We start from the raw sequence: 22,304 nt of genomic DNA on the forward strand, positions 1-22,304 counted from the left end.
ATATATGTTTATGGTGTAAAGCTTGAACCTTGATAAATTTTCATATGATGTTGAGACATGAGTTTTGAACTCTAATTGAGATTGTCATTTCTTTTAGAAATCATGTGTTATAAACACTTGGTGTTTGAATGAATTGAGATGATAATGAAGGTTTGACCTTTTGAACGTAAAAAGGGGTTGATCTGAACCTGAGATGAGAAAAGAAATCCATTTTTATTGATTATTATAAAAAGGGTAGCATGATGGCTCCCGTTGTGAATTGTTGAATTGTTTATTTATGGATTTTCTTTTGAAAAGATCTGAGCTAAGTCGGGGAGTAGTCTTTAGCACCGAGCGGAAGGTCTAGCAGGATTGGTACTTCCCTAAAACTATGTGCCCCCATAGGTTATGATCCTGAGCCTGATTAATATAGTGATCACTAGTGTTTGTCTTGATGATTTAAGGTCCTACTCTGATGGCAAGGATAGCATAGCTTTCCCCAATGTGTGTTAGACGTTGGACTCCATGTAGCTCACATGGTTTATGTCGGTTGTAAGAGACTCCCAATGTGTGTATGTGTATTCTCCTATCTAATATGAAAGTCTTATTATTCTATCTGAGATGAAAACATATTTGTTTGAAAGACTGAGTTTGAGAAAGTCATTGTTTTCGAAAGATTTAATGAACATATATTCCAAAGAGAATTTTTATTAGATTTGATTGCTTTGATGATTTGGAATCGAGATGGAAGTGAATTGATATTTATTATGATGAATCACATGTTTCACCCGATATATGTTACTCTCTTATGATTATGATGATTTTAATTCAAGCTAAGTGAGTCATTTATGTCAGTATGCATAATTTTATAAACTGTGATGATATTAAGATATTATTTTATATATGTATTGCACCCCCATATGCTCGGTATGTTTCTATGGTACTAACCCACATATTTGTATGTGGGCTACATTTTCTCAAAATATAGGTACAAGGTATAGTGTACATCTTCAGATCCAGTCAGTTCGCAGCATCCAGTTAGCAGGTGATGAGTCCTTTTGATTCAAGGGCTTGAGTTAGTTATACAGTTCGAAAAGTGTTGTATTTTCTTTATTTAGTCGTATTGAGTTGGGATAGTCGGGAGTCATGACCCAGCTACCTATAGTCAGTACTAGTAGAGGTTTCATAGACAGTTAGTAGAAGTTGATGTATTCCATTTTAGTTTTGGTTGTAAAAGAATAGTTGTAATCTTGTAAATTTAGTTTTGTATCTATCATATTCAAAAAAAGTTATTTTCTGCAGATTTGTATAGATTTATACTTTTTATTCAGTTGCTTATAAGTTATGCCAATAGAAGTGTTAGCTTGGGGTCACTTGTGATCCAAAGCACTATGTGATATCTCGAGACCCAATTTTGGGCGTTACAAACTTGGTATCAGAGCAAAGAGTTCAAGTGTCCTAGGGTGTCTATGAAGCCATGTCGCGAAGAGTCTTGCGGAACAGTACGGAGATATCTGTACTTTTCTTCGAGAGGTTATAGGGCATTTAGGAAATGTCTCCATTCTTTCAATTCTTAAATCATGCTATGGAAAAGATCTCCAAGAAACTTATACAGATTCTCATCTTACTTTAGTAAGGCCATCTCTGCTTTATTTCCAAGGTATTAGCAATAGTTGAGCTTAATTCTCCATAGATAGTTATGGAATTGTAAGAGAGCTACAAAAGTATCTTTTCAGTACTTTTGAGTTTCAAAAACTAAAGTGCTCTATCAGGCCTATAGAAATCATGCACTAAGCTGGAGTTGGATATGCTTTCAAATTTCTCCTCAGAATCCATAATGTTAATCTATACTTCTCTATCTATGTAGTGTTCTTGAGGTGACATGTTCGGCAAGTTCCAATTTTCTCCCCAGATAATGCTCTTATATTTGTTGGCAAAAGTTTTAGAAGTTTCATAAAGTGGCTTGAGAGGAGCCTTCTGGAGTGTTATAAGTCCTTCAAATTTAAGTTATGCCCTCGTTCTTATGAGTTATTTAATTAAGATAGAGTACGGTGTATTCTTAGATCGTTGAATGTTGTGTGTCAAGTTTTTATCTCTTGTATTATGGAATCTTGCTATCATTATGTTTGTGAAAAATCAAAGTCTAGTAAAGCCATGTGAGGCTTATTTCGATTCACTAGCATAGTTTCTTTGTTATTCATATGATTTTCTTAATCAAAACACAAAACCAAAGTCTAGTAAAGTTGTTTGAGGCCTATTTGTATTCACTAGAAACTTATTGTTCTGGTGTTAGTTGAAAGTGTGGGTTTTTGTGTAGTGACAGAAGTAGTAACGTTTAGTTAAAAGTCTTGTGTTAGTTGAACTTGTGGGTTTAGAAGTGTAGTGGCAAGAATAGTGGTAAGGGCAATTTGTTGAATATGTATAGCTAAATTTTTGCTTATGATTGAATTAGTAATGAAGTGATATACCCTTGTTTGTTAGTCTAGTAAAGTTAGAGAAGAAGATAATTAGTTAAGGTGATTTGTTGTTTGCTTGAAGTATGAAAAGAGTTATTGATGGTATTTGTTGTGCTAGGAAAGTATAGGTTTTGATGGCAGTACTTGGTGGTTGAGTATTGTTAATTTAGGCTTTCCTGAGATTACAAGAGGAAGTTTAGTTGAAATTTATAGAGCTATGAAAGTAATTTAAGTGTGAAGATAGGTAAATAGTAATGATGTGAAGAAAGAGAATGTGTTAACAGATTATGAATAAGATAGTCCATATGATTATGATCGATTGTCATTGTGTACTAGTTTTTCTTAATGCTATGTTCTATAGTTTTGAAGTAAAAATTGTGAGAGATTGGGCTGTAAATCATGTTTAGCTCCATCCATTAAGTTTGAACAGTTGATGGTTTGGTTGTTGATGTTAGTTATATGGAGGTGATCTAGTAGGCCTGAACAGTGTATGCAAGAGTATAAGATCATGTGTTCGTAATTAAGTATGGTGTAAAGGTGTGCCCAAGGTTCTATAGGGCTGCATTTTTTTGGAGGAACATTTCATATTGTATGGTTAGTAGTAACGTTGAGTTGCTAGGTGGAGAAAGGCTAGTTAGATAATTTATGTTGTTCTTGATAGCTAAGTTAAGGAGTTATAACTGAAGATGTTGAGTCTTTTTAGTATGATGTTATTCTCATAGTTTGGGAAAAATATAAGTATAGAAGTGTGATCTTGATAGGCTATGATTATGTTATTAGAGATGTAGATATGGTTGCAAATGAGAGTGTAAGTCTTTGATGATGATTATTGAAGCTAGGAATTAAGGATGGCATATGGATGGGTTTTTCAAGAATGAAGTCGGTAAGTTCAAAATTAGTTTATTCTTGTGAGTTTAGCATTTATATGTAGATAATAAAATGATGACATTATGGCTTAATCTCGAGGATATGGAGTACACCATTATACTTAGAATACCAGCTTTGACCTAAGAAGGAGATGGTTAGTGAAGAATCAAATCGAGTTTTGAGAATTAGATTGTGATACATGTCAATAATGAGTTATGATGAGATAGTGATCCCTTCTTACTATAGAGTATTCCTCGGATTTCAGTTATTACAATACCAAATCCATCACTTTCTTGACAAACCCATGCCACAGGCCTATGCTTATACCTATCATGTGTGCTCAAGCCCATTCTCAGCTTCTAGCAAGCACGTAACAGCTTCACTCTGTGATTCGAGTTATCTCTTATGAATCTATGAACTCTAGTCTTATGTTGAATAGCTCATGATAAGTATAAACTCATGTTTCAGAGTATGACCAGTTTTAAACTCATGATACTAGTGAAGTTCGCATTATATCATGCATGTCCTCAGCTTAGATTTCTTTAATGAATCCATGCCTTTGATATTTTACTCCTCAGGACAAAGATAAGTGTTAATGTTATGTATTGTAGTTTATATGCTTCTGGTTCATATCGTTAGCCTTTGGTGACCTCTTTCTATGTTAAGATAGTGGTGATGATAGTAGATAAACAATGGTTTATATGTGAGAGAGCTGATGACCCTCATTAAGAAAGATTATTTATGCTTTTCTATCTAAGGCTAAATTTTGAAGTAAGATTGAGTCCAAGTCTTTGATACATATCATGGTTAGTTATAAATTGTGTGTATGTTTTTAAGAATAGTGCAAGAAAATTGTTGTTGATAAAGGTTTAAAGAATATGCGAAGTATGCCTTTAGGGGTATTTGCCTTAAAGTTATATGTGATTTTTAATGATAGTTTTGAATGTCATGTTGGGTGTAAGATGATGAATGCAATATGCACTAGTGAATCCATATCAAGAGTTTTAAATTAGTCATTGAAGTGGTAAGGCATGTTATGCTTAGGGTGTGAGCTCTAACAAGCTATAGAATATTGAGCCTTGTGGATTAGACTAGTATTGTGGTTTGGCATGTTGTATCTTATGATTTAGTGTTAGGCTTGATTATGGTGAGAGAACTTAGTTTAGTTTAGACCTTAGTAGAAAGATTTCGCAGTGCCAATATGAGAATTATAAGTTGAATCAAATGAGTATGGTATTTAAGGGGAAGAGTATAGTTGAGAGAACATTTGCGAAGTGATGCTAAGCTTGAAAGTAAGAAGTTGTGTTGCCTACGGCCTAGCAATCGTTTCCTAGTTTATGAGTTATATAATTATATTCCATGCTATAGAGTTATATCAATGTTGTAATTCCTTAGTCAAATGTCTTGTTCAGAGCATGCCCAAAATTCTTTGCTCCCTTATGTCAATAGAATTTCATAGAAAAGTGCTAAAGAAACACTCCATTTAAGTATGGATAGTCAGTATGATCCAGTCCATATAACCTGTAATCTAGTTTAGCAAGCAAGGAGATAAGCTCCTATAGATTCTTAATTTTCCAACTAGTCTTACTATCCGCAGTCTTATACGCATGTACATTCCAAGAGGCAATGTGTTTGTGTCCAATTAAATTATGAATTTAGCTCATTTCATGCATCAGTTTCAGTTTCAGATATTAAGTCATGATTTAGTTCATAAGTATCCTAGGTAGTATCACAGTCTCTTCCTAGTATTTTCATCAAATTATTATCATTCAGGGACAAACGATCCCAAGAGGGGGATGTTTTAATACCCCGAGTTTTCATGTCTTAAACCTCTCATCCTTTCTCATAAGATCAGATCCAGTGCAAAGTAATGGTTACTCATAAGTTGACACTATCATTTCTATTTTAGCCAAATAGTTATTTTTCATGAGGATTCATGCATTTGCAGACCAATTCAGTAGCTCATTATTCTTGAGATCCAGTGATTCAGTTCTATCAGTTACACATGATAGCTTGAAGACTAATATTCCTCTATGTTTCAGGTTAATTGTCCACATTCGAGGATGAATGTTCCCAAGGGGGAGATAATGTAATACCCCATATTTTTGTGCTAGAATTCTAATCGTCGTTCCTGCGTGTCTATGCTCTAATCCAAGTGATTCTCACATGAATACAAGTTTCATGATCATTATCCTAGTCTATGGAGTAGTTTGAGGTGGAAAATTCTTATAGCGATGACCTAGAATAAGGTTGAGCTAAGACCAATTGATTCATCCAAAGTTTGACATTCGATTCTACAATGGTCAACTTCAAACGTAAATATCTATTAATATACATGCAATTTTTCATTGCAAGACCTATCAAATTGTATATAATTGAATTACCTTTCCAACGATACCAATTTTGCAAAAAATCGCTACCCGAGCGAAGAGTTTTGTCCATTTTTGTGAGAGGCAGTAAGGGTGTGCGATGGGCAATGTGCCGCCCAATCAAATGTATTCGATTGGGAGTGCGAGGTACACTTAAATGTCTTCCATAAGGTGTGTGACATACACCTTAAGGTCTGCCATGGGTTGTTCGCCGCATACCTCACTTCCAAGTGCCAAAAACACCCCTATATATGTCTATAACATGGGATTAAACTCCCACAATATCAAAATAAGTTTACTTTCTCTCAAAATCACCAAAAACAATCTTTAGGGATTCAACATAAAAACCCCAATAGCTAGAGATTCAACCATGAGAATTCTATAATTTTTACATATTCGGAATCCCTGTTACGAAGGCTATGAGTGACACCCAAAAGTTCGTGAATAGCATTACGTCATTCAAAAAGTCATTCAAAGCTTCAAGTTTAAGGTATGTGGGGTTTTTCAACAAGAACACTATTTCTTTCTTGTGCCCAAAAATGCTTATTTTATGAAGTTATGGATTTTATATGTTTTACTATGATTTTGAAGCATGAATTTATATTCTATATTGATTATCATTAGATTATGATTTTTTGATATTTTAGAAGTAAAATTATATGAGAATGATGATATTTTGTGCTTTATGGCTAAATTTCCAGATTTTGAAGGAATTTATATATGTTTATGATGTCAAGCTTGAACCATGATAAATTTTTGAATAATGTGAAGACATGAGTTTGGAACTCTAATTGAGATTGTCATTTTTTTTTAGAAATTATGTGTTATAAACACTTTGTGTTTGAATGAATTGAGATGATAATGAAGCTTTGACCTTTTGGACGTAAAAAGGGGTTGATTTGAACCTGAAATGAGAAAAGAAATCCATTTTTATTGATTATTATAAAAAGGGTAGCATGATGGCTCCCGTTGTAAATTGTTGAATTGTTTATTTATGGATTTTCTTTTGAAAAGATCTGAGCGAAGTCCGGGAGTAGTCTTTAGCACCGAGCGGAAGGTATAGCAGGATTGGCACTTCCCTAAAACTATGTGCCCCTATAGGTTATGAGCCTGAGCCTGATTAATATAGTGATCACTAGTGTTTGGCTTGATGATTTAAGGTCCTACTCTGATGGCAAGGATAGGACAGCTTTCCCCAACGTGTGTTAGACGTTGGACTCCATGTAGCTCACATGGTTTATGTCGGTTGTAAGAGACTCCCAATGTGTGTGTGTGTGTGTATTCTCCTATCTAATATGAAAAGTCTTATCCTTCTATCTGAGATGAAAATATATTTGTTTGAAAGACTGAGTTTGAGAAAGTTATTGTTTTTGAAAGATTTAATGAACATATATTCCAAAGAGAATTGTTATGAGATTTGATTGCTTTGATGATTTGGAATCGAGATGGAAGTGAATTGAGATTTATTATGATGACTCACATGTTTCACCCAATATATTTTACTCTCTTATGATTATGATGATTTTAATTCGAGCTAAGTGAGTCATTTATATCAACATGCATAATTTTATAAACTGTGATGATACTAAGATATTATTTTATATATGCATTGTACCCCCATATTCTCGGTACGTTTCCATGGTACTGACCCACATATTCGTATGTGGGCTACATTTTCTCTGAATATAGGTACAAGGTATAGTGTACATCTTCATATCCAGTCAGTTAGCGGCATCCGGTCAGCAGGTGATGAGTCCTTTTGATTCAAGGGCTTGAGTTAGTTATACAGTTTGAGAAGTGTTGTATTTTATTTATTTAGTCGTATTGAGTTGGGACATGACCCTGCTACCTATAGTCAGTACTAGTAGAGGCTTCATATAAAGTCAGTAGAAGTTGATGTATTCCGTTTTAGTTTTGGTTGTAAAAGCAGAGATGTATTCCTGTAAATTTAGCTTTGTATCTACCATGTTTAGAAAAGAGTTATTTTCCACAGATTTGTATAGATTTATTCTTTTTGTTCAGTTGCTTATGATTTATACCAGTAGAAGGGTTAGTTTGGGGTCACTTGTGATCCTTAGCACTGTGTGATGTCTCGGGACCCGATTTTGGGATGTTACAATGATCCATAAGGAAAAAGATTTTAAATAAGAGGATGAGTAAGCTAATTCATATGAAGCTTTGAAGGCCATGCTTAACTCTGCCCCCTTATTGTGATTACCCATTTTTAATAAGATATTTGAAATTGAATGTAATGTAACTTTGGTAGGAATAGGCATCATCTTAATGCAAGATGATAAACCTACTATCTATTTTACTAAAAAGCTCATGGGAGCAACTCCAAATTATTCCACTTATGATCTAGAGTTATACACATTGGTTAGGACATTGGGTAATTGGCAACATTATTTGTGGTCCTAGAAGACCGTGATTCGAACTGACCATGAATCATTGAAGCATATCCAAACCCAAGACAAGTTAAATAAAAACATGCCAAATAGATTGCTTTCCTAAAGTCTTTCCCTCATGTAATTCAACACAAAAATGAGAAGAAAAATGAGGTAGCCTATGCATTATATGCAAAACATATGCTAATATCTAAATTATCTTCTAAGTTTATGGAATTTAATAGTCTAAAGTCAATGCATCTCAAGGACCCCAAATTTTCTTAAATCTACAAAGATTGTGATGAATGGGATAGGAAAATATGGGAGAGGGACAGTGTTTCTATGCTCTACTCTAAGTTTGATGGTTTTATCTATGCAGGAAAATAATTGTGTGTGCCTTATAGTTCATGGAGATAATTTTTTGTAAGAGGGGCACATGATGGTATTATGATGGGTCACTTTGGAATTGACAAGACCCTATCCTATAGGAACAATTCTATTGGCCCAAAATGCATCAAGATGATGCTAGAATTTCTGGACATTGTACGAATTATAGAAGTGCAAAATCTCACCTTCTCCCATAAGGATTCTATAATCCTCTACCCACTACCCAATGCCCCTGGATTAACATCTTTGTGGATTTTGTTTTGGGATTGCTAATGTCAAGGAGGGGTAGAGATGGTATTTTTGTTGTTGTGGATCAATTTTCTTAGATGGCACATCTCATTTCATGCCATAAAAGTGATGATGCTTCTATTGTGGCTTCTTTTTTAATTGATCATGCTACAGAATTCATGGAATCCCTCATACCATTATTAGTGATGGGGACTCCAAGTTTCTTAGTCACTTTTGGAAGTCATTATGGGGTAGGCTTAGAACCAAATTGCTTTTCTCAACGTCTTGCCAACCACAAATTATTGGTCCAATGGAGGTGATAGTAGGACCTCGGTTTATATGTTATGCATCATAGTTATAGGAAAAATGGCCTCTTTTGAGGACCACCTACCTTTAGTGGAATTTTCTTATAATTGTATTATCTATTCGACTATTGCTATGGCGCCCTTTGAATGTGTTAATGGTTTTAACCCCCCTCCCCCATGCCTTTATATCTCCTCCTATTACCTGTGATATTCTGATAATCTTAGATATAAACAAGAGGGTGGAATCCATGATAAAGATGCATGATAAGGTAAGGATTTTTCTCGAGAAGAAGAATCAAGAGATGGCCAAAAAACTAAATAAGGGAATAAAGCAACTTGTTCTTAAACTAGGTATTTGGTATGGGTGTACGTCTAGAAATATGGGTTTTGAACACAAACAAAAGCCAAATTGATGACTCGAGGTGAAGGTCCAGTTCAAGTGCTTGAAAGGATAAACAACAATGTCTACAAGATTGATCTTTCTCCGAATCAAGTGTACAATGTCTTCTATGTGTATGATCTTCCACTCTTAGACATAATAGAAGATGATCACTCCTTGAGGTCAAAATCTTCTCAAGATCAAAAGGATGATACAATCTGGATTAGCTCTAATCATTTTACTAGAAGCCAAGTCTAAGAGCTTCAAAGGATCCAAGGATTTTTCATAAAGTAGAGGTACTTGAAGAAGTTACCATCAAGATTGTATCATTTGATGATGATTGCACTTATAATGGGTCAATGATCATTGGAGGATCCAAGGGAATGCAAAACGGGGATACAAAGACCCTTGGGAGGGACATACCAAGGTGATTTGAATTTTCCTTGGACCTGCTCTAGCATTTCAAGAGCAGGTAAAAATAGCACCAAGTGCACCTGGGATGTTCCACATCTGCTTCAAATATGCTCAAGCAGAATATGTGGGCCTTTTCATGCAATTAGGTCTCTTTTAGGCTCCTAAATGTGTAATATTAGCCCTATACTATAAATACTTAGGATCTTAGGTTATTTTCTATGTTTTTCTTGATTATTGATGATTGGTATCTTCTCCTTTGAGAGAGAGAATTGGTAAGCTTGTCTCGAATCTTGGTTTAGAAACGTTGGTTTAGAGGGTGATCATCTCCCTCTTGGTTACCGTAAGAATTAAGTGTTTGATTAAGATTGTAGTTAAGAGTATTAGAGTCTAATATACTTTTTTATTCTTAACTACTTATTTTTCTTTTGTCTAATCACTATCTTTATCAATTATCTTTACTTTCTGTAATAATCTTTCATTTTCGTAGTTTGATTTCTATCAAGAGTGGAGAAGAAAGATGGTGAGGATCTACTATATGGAATTTTTAGTTGAGAAGTTTTGGTGTGCATTATGCATTAGTTCATGAAATTTCAGTTGTAGAAAGATGGTAAAATTCTTTGATGGTTGGAGTGCCAATAAGGGGCCAGGTAAATGATATAATAATAGGCTATAATGTTGTGACTGATAGACATGCACTGTAGGTAGCACCCTTTAACTATGGGTTAGGTTAGTCCATGGAAGACTGTGGATTTAGACTCAGCAACTTGTAGTTATTTTTTCATGGGGGTATTCATGGTTATAAAGATGAAGTATGGTAATCACCAACTATATGAACAATGTGGATTCCTTATCTTACGATTTAAAGATCAATTCTTTCTTAAATCTTAGTAAAAAATCATCAAAGAGCCTTAAAATCATGATCTTCTTGAAATATCAATACTCAATATTAGGGCATAAAACCCATGCTTTAAGCTCATGCAAATTCATATCAAAACATCATGCTCAATATATTTCTTGAAATACTTCAACAATATCAATATAATGAAATCGAAATCATAATATCATGCTTACACTCAGTTGGAAAATTGTAATCAATGTCTCAAATTATACTCATGGTGTTCAAATCATAAAAGAGATTTCTTTAAATCAAGACATATATAGACTTTCATACTTCAATCACTTTATAAATCCAAAACTCAAAACAACATACTTTGGGTATGAACCCTAATTGTAATTCATGTAAATTCATCTTTAAAAACTAGTTTTGAGCACAAGGATGAAATAAGTATCCTTTGTTCATAACCCCACATACCTTATTTGATTAATTAGATGTAAAAGCTTGAACTTTAAATCTCTAATGCTGTTCTTGAAGCTTCTTCTTGAAGTTCTTGAATTAGGAAGCTTGGGTTCTTGATTTTTTTGAAGAAAATTTGATGAAGTTCTTGGTGTTCTTGAGGGGTCTAGGATTTTATTGGAGAGAAGGGATGAATAATAATGTATCTAATGCTTTAAGGGAATGAAATTATGTATTGTGGAGGGTTTTGGGTGGGGGGACTTGACCAAAGTGACCCTATACCATTTAGGAACTGAAGCAGCGTTTAAAGTAGCTCTGTATCGTGTTGGGGACAGCAACGCATCGCGCAGCTATCGTATTGGCTTTTTGCCTCTCACAAAAAATGTCATAATATTTTCCTCGGGTATCAGATTAAAGCAAAATTGATATCGTTGTAAATCTAACTCAATTTTATACAATTTGGTGGGTCTTGAGCTGAAAAATTCTATGTATGTAAAATTTTATACATGTTCAAAGTTGACCCTAGTAGAAGCGAATGCAAAGATTTAGCCGAATCAAAGGCTCTGAGCTCAACTTCACTCTAAGTTCTTTCTATGAACATTTTTCACCTTGAGAGCACTTCACACACTAGGATAATGATCATGAAACTTATATTCATATGATAATAATTTGGATTAAAGCTTATATATGTAGGAAAGATGCTTAGAATTCTAGCGTGAAAATACAAGGTGTTACAGCAGTTAGACAGACTAGTTCCTATTATTTTCTATCTTCCGATCTAACCTTACTATCCAAAGTTTTATGAATATAGCTATTCCATGAGGTAAAATATATGCAACCATGTAAATTATGAATTTAGCTCAGTTCATGCATCATGCATCAGCTTCAGATTCCAACTGTTCAATCATGATCTAGTTCATAAGTGTTCCGTACATTATCTCAATCGTTCCTTAGTATCTCAGTCAAGTCAATATCATTCAGGGGATGAACTATCCCATGGGGAGATATTTTAATATCCCAAGTTTTTCATGTACTAAATATCTCACCTTTTCTTTATGAAACTGGATCTAGGTTTAGGAAATGGTTACTCATAAGTTAACTCTCTCATTTCTATATTGTCCTTATAACTATTCTCACGTCATTACATGTGTTCAAGAAATCAGTTAAATTCATGTATTATGCTAAGACTCAGTCATGCAGTCATGTTCCAATTCACATTCCTAGTCATGAATGTTGATAATATGATCTCAGTTACCTTAGTATTCTTAGTCTAACTAGTCTCATTCGAGGACGAATGATTCCAAGGGGTAGATAATGCAACACCCCGTATTTTTGGGATAGACTTTAAAGCATCATTCTTATGTGTGTTGACACTAACTTGATGAATTTATTTTGATTATTCGTGTCATGATATTTATCCAAGTGTGAAAAATGATCTCTAGGTGAAAAAAAATGTTCATAAGAATCACTTAGAACAAAGCTGAGCTAAGATCCTTTGATTCGACCAAAGCTTGGTATTCGATATACAAGGGTCTACTTTGAATTTGTATAATTTTTTATATGCATAAAATTTTACATCTCAAGACCCAGAAAATTGTAGATGATTAAGTTTGCTTTCCAACGATACCAATTTTGCCTTAACTCGATACTCGAGCAAAAAGTTTGTAATACCCCGTACTTTTTCCTAGCTAATTTCATCTCAAGAATGTCTAGTATTAGCTTCTAAATTGAATGATGATTATTCCATGAGGAATTTTCAGGATTTTAACTTTTTGTCATGTGGAAAATTCAATAACCCTTCCATTGATATAAAATTCGCCCAAATTCAATAACCGGGTCAGAAGTTACGACTATTTCAAGTTTCCGTCATAAAAAAGCATCATATTAGTCAGTGGCACACTGTGCCACAAGAGGAAATGGTATTTGGCAAATTCCAGTAGGGGTCTGTAGTTATGGCGTAACACGAAAGGGCCAAAATTCAGAATTATCTATTTTTCAGTGTCTCAGCGCGATTTCCCCCGCGTCGTGCCAAAGTTCCAGGTCACAAAGGAAGTGGCAACGTGATGGCACCGCATCGCGCCATCCCTCAATTTCCCAATTGTCAATATCCAGTGACACAACGTGATAGCGCCATTTTGTGCTAAAGGTCCAGTTAGGAAAATTTTATTATTTTAAAAGACGCATACAAGAGTCAAAAGGGTCAACTTTCTAGCCCTATTTAAACTCAATAACACGTGATTTATCTATTCTTCACCCAAAATATACTAGTTTCTCTCAAGTTTTTCTCAAGAACATGATAGGGTTTCTAATGGGGATTCAAATTCAAGAAGGTTTCATTGTCAAGCCTCACGAAATCACGAACTAAGGTATGCATAGTGTTCATTCATGTTTCATTCATGAAGCCCAAGAATCCCTTTTCTAAATTCAAGTTTATGGATTTTCTTATGAATATCATGATTGGGCTGCTCTTGTTTATGTGGATAATGAGAAATTGAATTCTACTCCATGTTGGATGATAAATTCTATGTGGGTTAAATTATTATCAATATAGATTTATGCAAACATATGACTAAACCCTTGAACGATGAAATTAGAATTGAACCATGATATTTAATTATTGTACAGTGATGTTTACATGTACCATGTCTACAATATGTTTGATTAAATTCCTAGATAAAGAAAAAGTGACTAACTCGTACGATACCATGAAATCCCCATGCATGTACAAGTTATGCCGATCACATATTTTGATGAAATGCTTCTATAAATATATTATGGATTATGATGTTAGTTATATGTTCAAGTAATTTATGCTTGGTCAGTTTCCTTCCATCGAGTCCTGGGGGTACTCATACCCAAAACATTAGTTGTGTGCCTAGATCTATGTCATGTTTTCACGATACTCCTATTCAAGCTATGATCCTTAGACTTCAAACAGTCTTATGACTCAGCAAATCTCCATGATCTCATGAACTCAATTAGTTGTCAGATATCAGTAGTATTCTATCAATCAACGAAATTCAGTAACTCAGCCCATGGTCAGTTCAGTAACTCGTGTTCAGAGTCTATTCAGATAGGAGTAGGAATTAGCACTGAGTGAACCTAAGGATTGGAACACACACTATCAGATAAGGGTGTGATTCTTAGAAGTCATTCTTACGTTCTAGAACTATGTAGCCAACATAGTTTCAGACATCAACACTGTTCGATAGAGGTTATGAGATGGATAAGCATTGTCAGATAAGTGCCCCACTTTTGTCGTATAGGGGAGACTATCATATGAGGGTCGCCCACAGCTTGTCCTTACCGGTGGAACGGTATTGACACCCTTCCAATTGGGGTTATAGATTGGACCTCAACTCAACCATAATGGCATATCAGGGTCATGTCAGTTAGATAACTACTTCCCACAGTTTTATGTTACAGAATCAGGACTATCAGATATAGTCAATTAGTCTCAGTAATAGAACTCAGATACTTCTTTAGATTTCAGGACTGTTAGATACAGTCAACTCAGATACAGTACAAAACTCAGATACTTTTATTAGATTTAGGACTGTCAGATATAGTCACTCATGTTATCAGTTATATTCAGATTCAGTAATCATGTTATCATAGTATTAGTGTCAGTTGTTATGTCTCATGCATGTATTCTCACTCTCATGATAGTTAGTCAGTTATTATTATTGTTCATACATATAAAACCCATGCATTCAGCCTACCTCACATGCAAACCAGTACATATAAAGTACTGACGCATTTGCTCTATGGGGTCTTATACTATATGTTCAGAGACATGAGCTCCAGAGAAATAGTAGATTCCAAATATCTATAGACAGAGTTAGAAGTGAGTCCTTATATTTCGAGGACATGATTATTTCTCTATTATCTCATTAGTCAGTTTATTATTTGGAGTTAGTTGGGGGCATATCCCATTTACTCCTTACTCAGATAGTTCAGTCAGTTAGAGGCTTTTTAGACTATCATATTTCAGACTTTAATATTTTCAGTTTGGTTTTGGGTAATATATTACCCCACACATATGTTATATCATTCAAATCATGTTCATTATTAAACCTTATGGCCTTTCAATTCATGTTTCTATATTATAAAGTATATTATGCAGTATACAGGTACAGATATCAGTCATGGGTTAGCTTGTGGTACTTCTGGGTCATGAGCATTGTGTAGCATTCCGAGTACCAGATTTGGAGCATTACAAACTTTGTATCAAAGCCTAAGGTTTAATAGAGTCCTAGGAAGTATGAAAACCATATCTAGTAGAGTCTTGTACATGGGTGTATTGCGCACTATATTTATGTGCAAGAGGCTATAAGATGTTTTAGGAAAATTTTCCCTTCTTTTGGTATTCATGTCGTGCTAGTGAACATAATCTCAAGTCAATCTCTCAGTCTAATCCCTTTCTCCCTTTCTTCTGCAGAACACGCCTCCTAAAAAAAGAAACGAAAATCAGTCAGCCTCTCAGTACGAAGATCGTTTGGGCGATTATGTTTCTCATACGAAGTTTAGGTCTATATTCACTACTTTTTCTCAGTCAGTTTCCACTCAAAATGAATGGCCAACAATAATTCCAGCCAACCCAGTGGCCAATTCAGTCGCAGCTAGGATTCAGGACTTCACCCAAATAAATCCTCCATTCTTTCTTAAGTTTAAGTTAGATGAGAACTCTCAGGAATTCCTAGATCAGGTGCAGAAGGTTATAGACATCATGGGGGTGACTACTGTTGAGAGTGCTGAGCTAGATACATATCAGTTATAGGATGTGGCTCATACTTGGTTCAAAGAGTGGAAGTCAGAAATGAAAGATGATGTAGGGCCTGTTGAGTGGGAGGAGTTTGTATCTTCTTTCCTTGATAGATTCTCTCCCCTAGAGCTTAGAAAAGCTAAGGTGTTAGAATTCATCAACCTCAGGCAGGTAAATATGATAGTGAAAGAGTATTCTCTTAAGATTACTCAATTAGCCAGATATGCCCCTTATGTGGTTGCAGATAGCAGGGCCAAGATGAGTAAGTTCACTTCAGGGGTAAGTGATAGCATGGTAAATGAGTGCAGATCTGTCATGCTAAATAGTGACATGACTTTATCTAGGCTTATGAATCATGCTCATCAGATAGAGAAGCAAAAGATTAAGCAGAGGGAGAAACATAATAAGAAAGCGAAGACAGGTAGTTTCAACTTTTCTTAGCCAAAATCAGAAGGAGGAAACCATTTTTTTTGTCCTAATTCATCAGTTCCAGCCCCTTTTTCATCCAGTGCTCTAGTTCCTAAGTTCAGGAAGGGTAAAAGAGATAGAACGCCAGGCTCTAGGTCTCAGGGCAGTGCTAGCAATGTCCAAACTAATCCCATTTCTCAGACTTATGGTAAGAACCAAAAGGGTGCTTGCAAAGCTGGTAGCGATGTCTGTGTCAGTTATGGCAAGCCAGGCCACAGAGTCAGAGACTGCCTTCAGTTAGGTTATCAGAGTCATCTCCGCTCCTCAGCTTAGTTCAATTATCCAAATCAGTAGGGTGCCACCACTAGTGCTACTAGTGGGCAATGCCCAAATCATCTCTATGCTCTTCAGTCCTAACAGAATTAGGAAAATTCTCCTGATATAGTTACTGGTACGTTATAGATCTTTCATGTGCATGTTTACGCTTTACTAGAGCCAGGAGATTCTTTGTCTTTTGTTACTCCCTATATAGCAGGCGATTTCAGAATCAGTCCTAAAATCCTAGCAAAGACCTTTTCAGTCTCTACTCCAGTGGGTAAAACCATCATAGCCTAGTGGGAATACAAGAACTACTCTATTATGATATTTTAGAAAGTCACTTCAGCAGACTTAGTCGAATTAGAGATGAATAATTTTATGTCATCCTCGGCATAGATTGGCTTCATTTCTGCTATTCCATAGTCGACTGTAGAAATAGAATAGTCCAGTTTCAATTTCCGAATGAGCCTATCTTTGAGTGGAAGGGTAATACTTAAGAGTTTAGAGATTAGCTTGTTTCCTACCTTCGGGCTAGGAAAATGATATCTAAGAGATGTGTCTAACAACTTATTTATGTTAAGGATTCTAGTTTCGAAACTCCAAGTCTTGAATCTATTCTATTTGTAGGTGAATATTCAGAAGTCTTTCCCAAAAGTCTTCCAGGAATTTCTCCCAAAAGTGAAATAGGCTTCGACATTAGACTAGCACCAGCAGAACTCAGAGAACTGAAAGAAAAGTTGAAGGATCTCCTAGATAAGGGATTCATGAGGCCCATCATTTCCCCTTAACGCTCTCAAGTATTATTTGTGTGCAAGAAAGATGATTCTCTTAGGATGTGTGTAGATTACAGTCAACTCAATAAGGTCATGATCAAGAACAAGTATCCTCTTCCAAGAATTGATGACTTGTTTGATCAACTTCAGGGTGCCAGTTATATCTCTAAGATAGACCTTTGATTTGGCTATCATCAGCCCAGAGTTAGAGAATGTGACATTCCAAAAATAGCTTTTCGTACTCGGTATGGTTATTTTGAATTCTTAGTTATGTCCTTTGGTCTTACAAATGCCCCAGCAGCTTTTATGGACTTGATGAATTGTGTGTTCAAGAAGTACTTGGACATGTTTTTCATAGTCTTCATAGATGATATTCTAGTTTATTCCCACAGTGAGCGTGATCATGTAGACCATCTCAGAATAGTACTTTAGACTCTCAGAGATCATCAGTTATTTGCCAAATTTAGTAAGTGTGAATATTGGATAAGGTCAGTATATTTCTTGGTCATATCATTTCCGGTGATGGCATTAGAGTAGATCCTCAAAAGATCAAAGAAGTAAGAAACTATCCTTGCCTTATCTCTGCATCAGATATTAGGAGTTTCTTGGGTTTGGCTAGATATTACAGACGGTTTATTGAGAGATTTTCTTCTATTGTATCCCCTATGTCCAGATTGACTCAGAAGAAAGTCAAGTTTCAGTGGTCAAATCCTTGCAAAAAGACTTTTCAGGAGTTGAAGACAACTCACCTCAGCTCCAGTATTAGCTCTTCCAGATGGTCCAGATGGTTCCATAGTGTATTGTGATACATCCATAGTAGGTTTGGATTGTGTCCTCATGTAGCATGGTAAGGTCATAGCCTACGCCTCCAGACAGCTTAAGCCCCATGAGAGGATTATCCTACTTATGATCTTGAGTTAGCAGTCGTAGTCTTTGTCTTGAAGATTTGGAGGCATTGTCTATACGGGGTTCATGTAGATGTGTTCACTAATCGTAAAAGTCTTCAGTATGTCCTTTCTCAGAAAGATCTCAATCTTCATCAGAGAAGGTGGTTAGAGCTCTTGAAATATTATGACATGAGTGTCTTTTATCATCTGGGCAAGGCCAACATAGTGGCCGACGCTCTCAGTAGACTATACATGGGTAGTGTTTCTCATGTTGAGGATAGTAAAAAGAAGTTAGCTTAGGAATTCCATCAGCTTTCCAGACTAGGAGTTCGCTTAGTCAATATAGAAGACGGTAATATATGGGTTCAGAGTAGTTCAGAATCATCTCTAGTTTTTGAGGTCACAGAAAAGCAAGATAGAGATCCCAGCCTTGTCAAGTTGAAAGAGTCAGTCCAGGATCAGAAAGTAGAGGTTTTCTCCTAAGGGGGAGATGGTGTCCTTCATTGTCAGGGTCGTCTCTGTGTTCTAGGTGTAGATAACTTAAGGCAAGAAATTCTAAGCGCATGGTGAATGCTACTCTATTCATCCAGGGGCCACAAAGATGTACCGTGACTTGCAAGAAATCTATTGGTGGAGTGGGGTGAAGAAAGACATTATAGAGTTTGTGTCTAAGTGCTCTACATGTCAGCAGGTTAAGATAGAGCATCAAAAGCCTAGTGGGTCCATAAAGGAGTTCAGTATTCCTACTTGGAAGTGGGAAGTTGTGAGCATGGACTTTGTGATGGGTTTGCCTCAAACTGGTCATCAGCATGATTCAATCTAGGTCATTGTAGATAGAATGACCGAATTAGCTCATTTCCTTCTAGTTCATACCTTTTATTCAGTCAAGGATTACGCCAAACTCTACATCAAGGAGTTGGTCAAATTGCACGGTGTTCCATTTTCCATTATCTCAGACAGAGGTGCCTAGTTCACCTCTCATTTTTGGAAAGCATTCCAAAAGGGTCTTGGTACCCAAGTTCATCTTAGTACAGTCGTTCATCCTCAGATCGATAGTCAAGCAAAAAGGACTATTCAAACATTAGAAGATATGCTAAGGGCGTGTGCAATCAATTTCAAGGGAATTTGGGATGACCACTTACCTTTGATTGAGTTTGCATACAACAACAGCTATCATTCTAGTATTTAGATGGCTCTATTTGAATCTCTCTACGCTAGGAGATATATATCTCCAATTAGTTGGTTCAAAGTTAGTGAGGCATCAATCATAGGTTCTGACTTGGTATTCGATGCCTTAGAAAAAGTTCAGTTAATTAGACAAAGACTCTGGGCTACTCCGAGCCGACAGAAGTATTATGTAGATATTCAAAGTAAAGATCTCGAATTTGCTATTGATGATCATGTATAATTGAAGATCTCTCCCATGAAGGGAGTGAAGAGATTCGAAAAGAAGGGAAAGCTCAGCCCCCAATATGTTGGTCCCATCAAGATTCTCAGTCGCTTTGGCAAGGTAGCCTATGTGCTTGAATTGCCTTTAGATCTAGGTGCATAGGTGACCCATCAGTTGTAGTCCTTATTCAGAGCATTGACGTTCAGAACACTCTTTCTTATAAAGAGATTTAGTTGAAATCTTAGACTATCAGACTCGTAGATTGAGGAACAAAGAAGTCCCTCTAGTTAAGGTTCTTTAGCGTAATTAGTCCATCAAGGGAGCTACTTTGCAAGCAAAAGTAGATATGCGTACCAAGTATCCTCACCTCTTCTCCGTAAACTCAGTTCAAGCTCAAGGTAACAGTTCTTCTTAAGCCTACTCAGTTTTATGTTCAGTGTTCTTCATAAACTTGGTATGAAGTTTCATGCTTATGATCCCATAATAAACTTGGTATCAAGTACCTTTGTATATTCAGTCATGCACTCATGTATCAGTTCAGTTATGTAATTATTCATCAGAAATGCATTCTCATTATGAGAAACTTAGCTTTTTAGAACACTCAGTCATGCATTCATGAATCAGTTACACAAGCATCAAATATGCATGTTCAGTATTATATGTTCATCTTGTCAGTCATGTCAGTCATGAGATCATGTTCCAGTAATTTATGTTCATTATGTATGTCAGTTGTCTTTTCTCCCCACTCAGATAGTCTCATTCGAGGATAAATGTTCTCAAGGGGGAGATATTGTAATACCCCAACTTTTTCCTAGCTAATTTCATCTCAAGAATGCATAGTATTAGCTTCTAAATTGAATGATGGTTATTCTATGAGGAATTTTCAAGATTTTCACTTTTTTTCATGTGGGAAATTCAATAAGCTTTTCATCAATATAAGATTCTCCCAAATCCAATAACCGGGTCAGAAGTTACGACTATTTCAAGTTCCCGTCATAAAACAGCACCATATTAGTCAGTGGCGCACCGTGCCACAAGATAAAATGGCATTTGGCAAATTCCAGTAGGGGGCCATAATTTTGGCGCGTCATGCCAGGGCCCAAATTCAGAATTGTCCATTTTTCAGTGTCTCAACGCGATTTCCTCAACGTCGCACCAAAGTTATAGGTCACAAAGAAAGTGGCAACAAGATGGCCCCGCATCGCGCCATCCATCAATTTCTCAATTGTAAAAATCTAGTGACATGGCGTGATAGCGCTGCATTGTGCTAAAGTTCCAGTTCGGGAAATTTTTACAATTTTAAAAAATGCATCCAAGGGTTAAAAGGGTCAATTTCCTACCCTTATTTAAATCCAAAAACACATGATTTAGCTATTCTTCACCCAAAATATAATAGTTTCTCTCAAGTTTTTCTCAAGAACAAGCTAGGGTTTCTATTAAGGATTCGAATTCAAGAAGGTTTTACCATCAAGCCTCACGAAATCACAAACTAAGGTATGCATAGTATTCATTCATGTTTCATCCATGAAGCCTAAGAATCCCTTTTCTAAATTCAAGTTTATGGATTTTCTTATGAATTTCATGACTAGGTTGCTCTTGTTCATGTGGATAATGAGAAATTGAATTCTACTCTATGTTGGGTGATAAATTCTATTTGGGTTAAATTATTATAGATATAGATTCATGCAAACCTATGACTACACCCTTGAATGATGAAATTAGATTGAACCATAATGTTTAATTATTGTACAATGATGTTTCTATTTAACATGCCTACAATATGTTTGATTAAATGCCTAGATAAAGGAAAAGTGCCTAACTAGCATGATACCATGAAATCCCCATGTATGTACAAGTTATAACTATCACTTTTTTTTATGAAATGTTTCTATAAATGTATTATGGATTGTGATGTTAGTTATATGTTCAAGTAAGTTATGCTTGGCCAGTTTTCTTCCATCGAGTCCTGGGGGTACTCGTACCCAAAACATTAGTTGTGTGCCTAGAGCTATGTCATGTTTTCACAACACTCTCAGTCAATCTATGATCCTTAGACTTCAGACAGTCTTATGACTCAGGAAATCTCCATGATCTAATGAACTCAGTCAGTTATCAGATATCAGTAGTATTCTATTAGTCAATAGAATTCAGTAACTCAGCCCATGTTCAGTTCAGTAAATCATGTTTAGAGTCTGTTCAGATGGGAGTAGGAATTAGCATCGAGTGAATCCAAGGATGGGAACACATAGTATTAGATAAAGGTGTGATTCTTAGAAGTCATCCTTACATTCCAGAACTATGTAGCCTACATAGGTTGAGACATCAACACTGTCCGATGAGGGTTAATGAGGTGGATAAGCATTATCAGATAAGGGCCCCACCATTCTCATATAGGGGACACTATCAGATGATGGTCACCCACAACTTATCTTTATCGGTGGCGCGGTATTGACACCCTTCCAATTGGGGTTACAGATTGGACCCCAACTCAGCCATAATAGCATATCAGGGGTATGTCGGTTAGATAATTACTTCCCATAATTTTATGTTACAGAATCAGGACTGCTATATACAGTCAATCAGTATCAGTAATAAAACCCAGATAGTTCTTTAGATTTCAGGACTGTCAAATACAGTCAACTCAGATATAGTACAGAACTCAGATACATCCATTAGATTTAGGACTGTCAGATACAGTCAC

Source organism: Capsicum annuum, chromosome 5 (assembly GCF_002878395.1).
Source record: "Capsicum annuum cultivar UCD-10X-F1 chromosome 5, UCD10Xv1.1, whole genome shotgun sequence".
NCBI classification, from domain to species: domain Eukaryota; kingdom Viridiplantae; phylum Streptophyta; class Magnoliopsida; order Solanales; family Solanaceae; genus Capsicum; species Capsicum annuum.